Source organism: Lagenorhynchus albirostris, chromosome 19 (genome assembly GCF_949774975.1).
Source record: "Lagenorhynchus albirostris chromosome 19, mLagAlb1.1, whole genome shotgun sequence".
NCBI lineage: Eukaryota > Metazoa > Chordata > Mammalia > Artiodactyla > Delphinidae > Lagenorhynchus > Lagenorhynchus albirostris.
In genome coordinates, this window is record NC_083113.1 from 39,362,033 (window position 1) to 39,370,428 (window position 8,396).

At 38.5% G+C, this 8,396-nt stretch overlaps 1 non-coding gene across 1 annotated transcript; it reads right to left on the minus strand.

The window, feature by feature from the left end:
* Window positions 1-7,923: 7,923 nt before the first annotated feature.
* Window positions 7,924-8,073, minus strand: LOC132510572 (small nucleolar RNA SNORA62/SNORA6 family). The gene has a single exon (XR_009537371.1). It is a non-coding gene; the product is annotated as a small nucleolar RNA SNORA62/SNORA6 family (small nucleolar RNA).
* Window positions 8,074-8,396: the final 323 nt, after the last annotated feature.

The window sequence follows — 8,396 nt, forward strand, 5'->3', positions numbered from 1 at the left end:
CTATTTAGGTCTTCCACCCATTTTTTGATTGGTTTGTTTGTTTTGTTGATATTGAGCTGCATGAGCTGTTTGTATATTTTAGAGATTAATCCCTTGTCAGTTGCTTCATTTGCAAATATTTTCTCCCATTCTGAGAGTTGTTTTCATCTCATTTATGGTTTCCTTTGCTGTGCAAAAACTTTTAAGTTTCATTAGGTCCTATTTGTTTATTTTTGCTAACTGTAACATACATTTAAATGAGAAACTTTTATGTAAAATATGTCTCAATAAAGTTGATTAAAAATTAAAGAAGGGGGTTTATGATTAAAACTAGAAACATTTAGTCATTAAAAAATAAAGACTGGCTAATTTGAGGACAAAAGTGTTGAGAATTGGAAGTCAATTAACAAAGGCAATAATGAAGAAATGAAAGATATTTGACCTTGAAAATAGATGATTCAAGGGAAGAGGTGGACAGCCTTCAAATATTAGTCACAAGGTTATTTGTAAGAGGCAAGAGGTTTGAACAAGCATTAAACATGGCAGGAGTTGGAGATCTTGGTTCACCATGAGGAAACCTTTGTAACAGTTATATTTGTCCAGTGAAATAGGCTGTCCTAGGTGGTGGCAAATTCCAATAGAAGTGCTCAATAGAATTTGGTGAACAATTATAAACAATGATGTTCAGAGATCCTTAAAATGGATGAAAGGGCAAATTAGAAACCTTTAAATAAATATTCCACCTATAAGATGAAAACCAATTTATTTCCAGGTGTCTGAAAGTCCAGTTCAATTTAAAAAGCACATGTGAGCACATCTAATTGAGGGGCAGCTGTCCATGTGCCAACATTTGGAATGGTTCATTAAGTTAAAATGCATGGAAAATTGGCCTTAATTCTAAGAAGGCATTTGGGCCTCCTTATAAATGAAATATGTTTATTTCTTTCTCCCCCCCTTCTATGAAATGCTTCATTTCATCACATTTTATGAAGTTCCTATTAAAGAATGAGAGATGTGTTCCAAGTCATGGGAATACACATATATATACACAAGAATATCAGTGCTAACTTAATTGTAGGGGAGAGGACCACACATATTACAACTACAGCAAGTATGTATCCAAGGATGTCACACACAAATTGCTCTGGAGGGTCAAAGGCCTGCAAGAACCTAGCTATACATATACTCTGCCCATTGGCTATCTCTACCAAGATATAACAGGGGCCCCTCAAAGTCAACATAGTGAAACCCAACTGAATAGCTGCTCCAATCAGCCTTCTCTTCTTGGAGATCTTTAAGGATGGCACTAATCTCTGTGATCTATCGTAGCCCCTCCTTGCCAAAAAATACTTTGATTTGATTTCATATCCTGTCTGGATCAAGTGCTATTTCAGTCTTTCACTTGAAATTCTACACTATGATAGCTCTTATCTGACAGGCTGAGGCCATGATGTGTGGGTTGCGGAAACTTGCAAGAATGTCACTCTCATTATACATTAGAGAACTGGGAAAATGACCACAGGGTCGGTCAAAAATCAGTGGGCCCACTGCCTACTGTAAGCCACACTTTGGACAAGACTCCATTTGTTACTTGATCCCCAAATGACCTCACTTTTAAAAGAAGAAGCTATGAGAGAGATTGGTTCAAGATGGCAGAGTAGAAGGACGTGCGCTCACTCCCTCTTGCGAGAGCACCGGAATCACAACTAACTGCTGAACAATCATTGACAGGAAGACAGTGGAACTCACCAAAAAAGATACCCCACATCCAAAGACAAAGGAGAAGCCACCATGAGACAGTAGAAGGGGTGCAATCACAATAAAATCAAATCCCATAACTGCTGGGTGAGTGACTCACAAACTGGAGAACACTTATACCACAGAAGTCCACCCACTGGAGTGAAGGTTCTGAGCCCCACATCAGTCTTCCCAACCTGTGGGTCTGGCAACGGGAGGAGGAATTCCTAGGAAATCAGACTTTGAAGGCTAGCAGGATTTGATTGCAGGACTTTGACAGGACTAGGGGAAACAGAGACTCCAGTCTTGGAGGGCACACACAAAGTAGTGTGCACATCGGGACCCAGGGGAAGGAGCAGTGACCCCATAGGAGACTGAACCAGACCTACTTGCTAGTGTTGGACGGTCTCCTGCACAGACAGAGGTGGCTGTGGCTCACCGTGAGGACAAGGACACTGGCAGCAGAAGTTCTGGGAAGTACTCCTTGGCATGAGCCCTCCCAGAGTCTGCCATTAGCCCCATCAAAGAGCTGGGTAGGCTCCAGTGTTGGGTCGCCTCAGACCAAACAACCAACAGGGAGGGAACCCAGCCCCACACATCAGCAGAGAAGTGGATTAAAGTTTTATTGAGCTCTGCCCAGCAGAGCAACACCCAGTTCTACCCACCACCAGTCCCTCCTATCAGGAAACTTTCACAAGTCTCTTAGATAGCCTCATCCACCAGAGGGCAGATAGTGATAGCAGAAGCAAGAAAAACTACAATCCTGCAGGCTCTGAAACAAAAACCACATTCACAGAAAGATAGACAAGATGAAAAGGCAGAGGGCTATGTACCAGATGAAGGAATAAGATAAAACCCCAGAAACACAACTAAATGAAGCAGAGATAAGCAACCTTCCAGAAAAAGAATTTGGAATAATGATAGTGAAGATGATCCAGGATCTCAGAAATAGAATGGAGGCAAGGATCCAGAAGATGCAAGGAATGTTTAACAAAGACCTAGAAGAATTAAAGAACAAACATCTAGAAGAATTAAAGAACAAACAAACAGAGATGAACAATACAATAACTGAAATGAAAAATACACTAGAAAGAATCAATAGCAGAATAACCGAAGCAGAAGAACGGATAAGTGACCTGGAAGACAGAATGGTGGAATTCACTGCTGTGGAACAGAATAAAGAAAAAAGAATGAAAAGAAATGAAGACAGCCTAAGAGACTTCTAGGACAACATTAAATGCAACAACATTCACATTATAGGGATCCCAGTAGGAGAAGACAGAGAGAAATGACCCGAGAAAATATTTGAAGAGATTATAGTCTAAAACTTTCCTAACATGGGAAAGAAAATAGCCACCCAAGTCAAGGAAGAGCAGAGAGTCCCAGGCACGATAAACCCAAGGAGAAACACAAGAGGCATATATAATCAAACTGACAAAAATTAAAGACAAAGAAAAATTATTGAAAGCAACAAGGGGAAAACAACAAATAATATACAAGGGAACTCCCATAAGGTTAACAGCTGATTCCTCAGCAGAAACTCTACAAGCCAGGAGGGAGTGACATGATATACTTAAAGTGATGAACAGGAAGAACCTACAACCAAGATTACTCTACCTGTCAATGATCTCATTCAGAATTGATGGATAAATCAAAAGCTTTACAGACAAGCAAAAGCTAAGAGAATTCAGCACCACCAAACCATCTCTACAACAAATACTAAAGGAACTTCTCTAAGTGGGAAACACAAGACAAGAAAAGGACCTACAAAAACAAACCCATAACAATTAAGAAAATGGTAATAGGAACATACATATCGATAAGTACCTTAAATGTGAATGGATTAAATGCTTCAAGCAAAAGACACAGGCTTGCTGAATGGATAGAAAAACAAGACCCATATATATGCTGTCTACAAGAGACCCACTTCAGTCCTAGGGATGCATACAGACTGAAAGTAAAGGTATGGAAAAAGATATTCCATGCAAATGGAAATCAAAAGAAAGCTGGAGTAGCAATACTCATATCAGATAAAATAGACTTTAAAATACAGAATGTTACAAGAGACAAGGAAGAACACTATTTAATGATCAAGAGGTGAAACCAAGAAGAAGATATAACAATTATAAATATATATGCACCCAATGTAGGAGCACCTCAATACATAAGGCAACTGTTAACAGCTATAAAAGAGGAAATCGACAGTAACACAATAATAGTTGGGGACTTTAACACCTCACTTACACCAATGGACAGATCATCCAAACAGAAGATTAATAAGGAAACACAGTTTTAAATGGCACAATAGAGCAGATAGATTTAACTGATATTTATAGGATATTCCATCCAAAAACAGCAGATTACACTTTCTTCTCAAGTGCGCATGGAACATTCTCCAGGATAGATCACATCTTGTGTCACAGATCAACCCTCAGTAGATTTAAGAAAATTGAAATCATATCAAGCGTCTTTTCTGACCACAGCGCTATGAGATTAGAAATCAATTACAGGGAAAAAAATGTAAAAAACACAAACACATGGAGGCTAAACAATACGTTACTAAATAACAAAGAGATCACTGAAGAAATCAAAGAGGAAATCAAAAAATACCTAGAGAGAAATGACAATGAATTCAAAAATTCAAAAAAAGGGCTTCCCTGGTGGTGCAGTGGTTGAGAGTCCACCTGCTGATGCAGGGGACGCGGGTTCGTGCCCCGGTCCGGGAGGATCCCACATGCTGAGGATCGGCTGGGCCCGTGAGCCATGGCCGCTGAGCCTGCACGGAGCCTGTGCTCTGCAACGGGAGAGGCCACAACAGTGAGAGGCCCGCATACTGCAAAAAAAAAAAAAAAAAAAATTCAAAAAAAACCCCAGCATGGCACATGAGAAGTCCTCACTAAATGATTGTTATTATTTGTATCTAGGAAAAAAAAATAAAAGAAGAAGTTATGATCATTCTTTGGTCATAGGTTTCTTTGGAAAGTCTTTAGACCTAGAACCCGTTGATTGAAGAAATGACCAGGTCTCCAGAAGGAAGTACCCTGTAAGGTGACAAGTATATACTGTAATAATGTCCCCCAAAGAAGCCAATGAGCATTTACTCAAGTGACAGTAGACTGAGGGAAAGGGACTGCCCAGACATTTCAAGGACAGATGAGCAAAGGCTCTAAATTGATAATGATACCCGCCTCCATCCACTTCATGGAAAGAGATTCCTAATTCATCCCCAGTCTTCAGCACCTCCTTCTGTACTGCTTCTTCTAAAATACAAGGCAAACAAAAATGTTTCTCCATCTGTGTTCAATTCTCAAACCACAATATTGAAATTACTGATATGTGAATTTTCATACTGAAAGGCAAGTTCCTCATCCCAGGGAGATCAGTTCATTCTTTCCTCATCCTGAACACCCTTCTTGAATGAATCAAATTGTGAAAAACCTGGCAGTCTCCAGAGAAAGTAGAACTGAAAAAAGGATTTTGAAACAAAAGGCAAGTAAAAATGACTAATTCCAACATAATATATTTTAACCAATTTTTACCCAAAATAGCAATATACTACATAGGTTATACTATATATTTTTAAATGACAGTGCATGATCCTGCTACCCTTGATATAAGACCGTGGATAAGTAGCTTAAGTTCTCCATGAAATTGTTTCCTCATCTGCTAAAAAAAAAAGAAGAGGGGGAAGGGTAGACAGACTCAATTACATGAAAGTTCCCTCCCTCCTCCAAAACACACAACTCTATTTCTCTAAGATGTTAAAGGACTTTCTTGTGAATTGTTCAAAACTTTGTGAAGTCTCCAAAGCAGTGTGATTTTAATGAGTTTTCTTGCACATGGTGTACATCTATATACTTTATTCCCTTATACTTACATGGTGCAGTGAATTTTGTATTACTTTTGAATCTCTTCATATTTGAAACCTCTGTGTGAAATCTTGGCTTTTTCAAGTTATCTTGCCATGATGATTCAACGCAAAGTAATTTTCCTGCCAAGATTTCTCTCTTTGTTATCTCATCTTTTCATCAGAGGCTCCATTCAGTCTGTTATAGAACTGGGGCAGTGCTTAGGGTTACCCCCTTGCATGGAGTATGAAACCATTGGCCATCTTTTCCAACGTATTTGCTCACAAAGGCTTGGTATAAAGGTTAAGAATCCATATTGATATTATCACTTGGGTATTCAAAGAAATAATTACAAAAATGCTCTTGGAAGACAGGCAGCATGATTCAGCCTTGGAAAAGCAATTTATTTGTCTTTTTTATTTAAAAAAAAAAAAAGCAGATTCGGCATGGGTCCATGATTAATTTAACATTTACTCAACATAGCAATGAAAGGGGGCCTCTTTTATTATACACAAGTTATTACAATCAAGTTGAGAAATGATTGCATATTTAAACATGTGATTATATCATAGTTCATATGCTGAATGTATGAATTACTAATTAAGAGAACTCTAATGCTTAGGGCATAGCAAATACACTCCAGTAATATCTTTTTGTTTCAAATCCTTCAGATGACTTGCTTCCCACTAAATCATAAATCCACAAAATCATTGGACTGGAAGGAAGCACTCCAGCAATTTTCAAAGTGTGCTCTCTGGAACCGTAGGGTTCCCTAAGAATGACTCAAGGGGGCCACAGGAAGGAAAAATAAGGCCAACTAAGTGAAGTTTCAAGGCGTTTGACCTGCTTCCACTTAAGTAGTTCCTTTTTCTAGAGTTTGAAAGCTAGGTGTGCTACTAAAGGAGCTCTATTTGTTTCATTTAGTTGTCTAAATATAAATTCTTGTGTCACATTCCTTCCACATGATTATCTCATCTCTGCATGAATCATTCAAGTGATAGGACTCCCTCTACTTTTGAGGCTATCAACTCTATTTTCAGACAGGTCTCAGGAGGTCTTTTCTGATTTGAACAATGATATGTATCCCTACAGTGTACGTTCTGTACTTGAGTGAGTTGTTTGGAGATGTACATTGTGTGTAACAGGTTGTGTTGTCTAAGGAAGTTGCTCAGAGATGGAGGTTAGTATGCACGATGTTTATTAGGGTATGTCCTTGGAATTAACACCTATGGAAGAGTGGGAGAGAATAGGGAAGAGGGCAAAATCAAGGTGTGATGCAGGTACAAAACTCATCTTACAAAGAGCTCTGGAGCTAAGGTGAACAACCTCTTTGATCAAGCAAACTCAGAATCCAATTCTACACGTTCTACCCCAACACTTGCTATTATTCCATGCTTGAAGTTTTTTAGGAAATGGTCTTTTGCTTCTCTTATCAGCTTCAGCACATCTAAAGCTGTGCTATGATGCAACTTAACCCTAGTTACAGGTCTAGTGTCAAGGAGGAGATTGAAGAAACATCCTGAAGGACAGTTGTCTTTTGGAGGTGAGGTCTCTGAATTGCCTTCAAGGAAGGGGAATGTGCTATCTTTTAAATAGGGAGAGATGTGTCACTTTTGCAGGCTCAGATGGTTCAGGGAAATGTAGGAAGTCAAGATTTTCAGATTCTTCAACTTAGATGTCTCCATCTGATTTCTTTTTCCAACTAGGGGTCTGACCTGCACATAGCAGATTTGCCTTGTATTTTTTTCAAAGAATTTATATATTTTAGAGCAGTTTTAGTTTCACAGAAAAATTAAGAGGAAGGTACAGAGATTTTCCACATACCTCTTACCCCAAGGCATGCATATTTCCTCCCCATCAACATTTCCCACCAGAGTGGTGCATTTGTTACAACTGATGAAGCTATATTGACACATCATTATCACCCTAAGTCCATTGCTTACATTAGGGTTCATCTTGGTACTGTACATTCTATGGGTTTGGAGAAGTGTAAAGTGACATGTATCCCTCATTATAGTATTGTACACAATAATTTCACTGTCTTAAAAATCCTCTGTGCCCTGCCTATTTATCTCTCCTTATCCCTGGCCCCTGGCAGCCACTGATCTTTTTACCATCTCCATAGTTTTGCACCAACCAATTAATGAGAGTTCTGTTGCTCCACATCCCTGTCAGCATATAGTATCGACAGTGTTTGTTTTATACTATTGGCCATTCTAATAGATGTGTAGTAGTATCTCTTTGTTTTAATTTTCAATTTCTTAATATATATGATGTGGAGCATTTTTTCATATCTTCTTTGGTGAGGTATCTGTTAAGGGATCTGTGGCCCTTTTTTTTTTTTTTTTTTTTTTTTTACATTTGTAGCAAGTATTACTATGAAACTCCACTCATTGGGCCAGAGACCCTTGTGATGTTAGTGAAAAACTTGCCCCTCATGTAGCACACTACCTACACTTGTGAGTTCATCGGCCAGTGGCCTCAACTCCAAGCTCTAACAATGTGCAGTTTGGCCCATTTTTTAATCAGGTTATTTGTTTTCTTATTGTTGAGTTTTTTGGGTATATTTTGGATAGCAGTCCTTTATCACATGTATTTTCTGCAAAAACATTTTCTCTAATCTGTGTCTTATCTTCTCATTTTCTTGACATTGGCATTTGCAGAGCAGAAAATTTTATTTTAATGAAGTTCAGCTTATCAACTCTTTCAAGGATCATGTATTTAGTATTGTATCTAAAAAAATCAACACCATTCCCAAGGTCATCTAGGTTTTCTCTTCTAGGAGTTTTACCATTTTGTATCTTACATTTAGGTCTATGATTCATTTTGAGT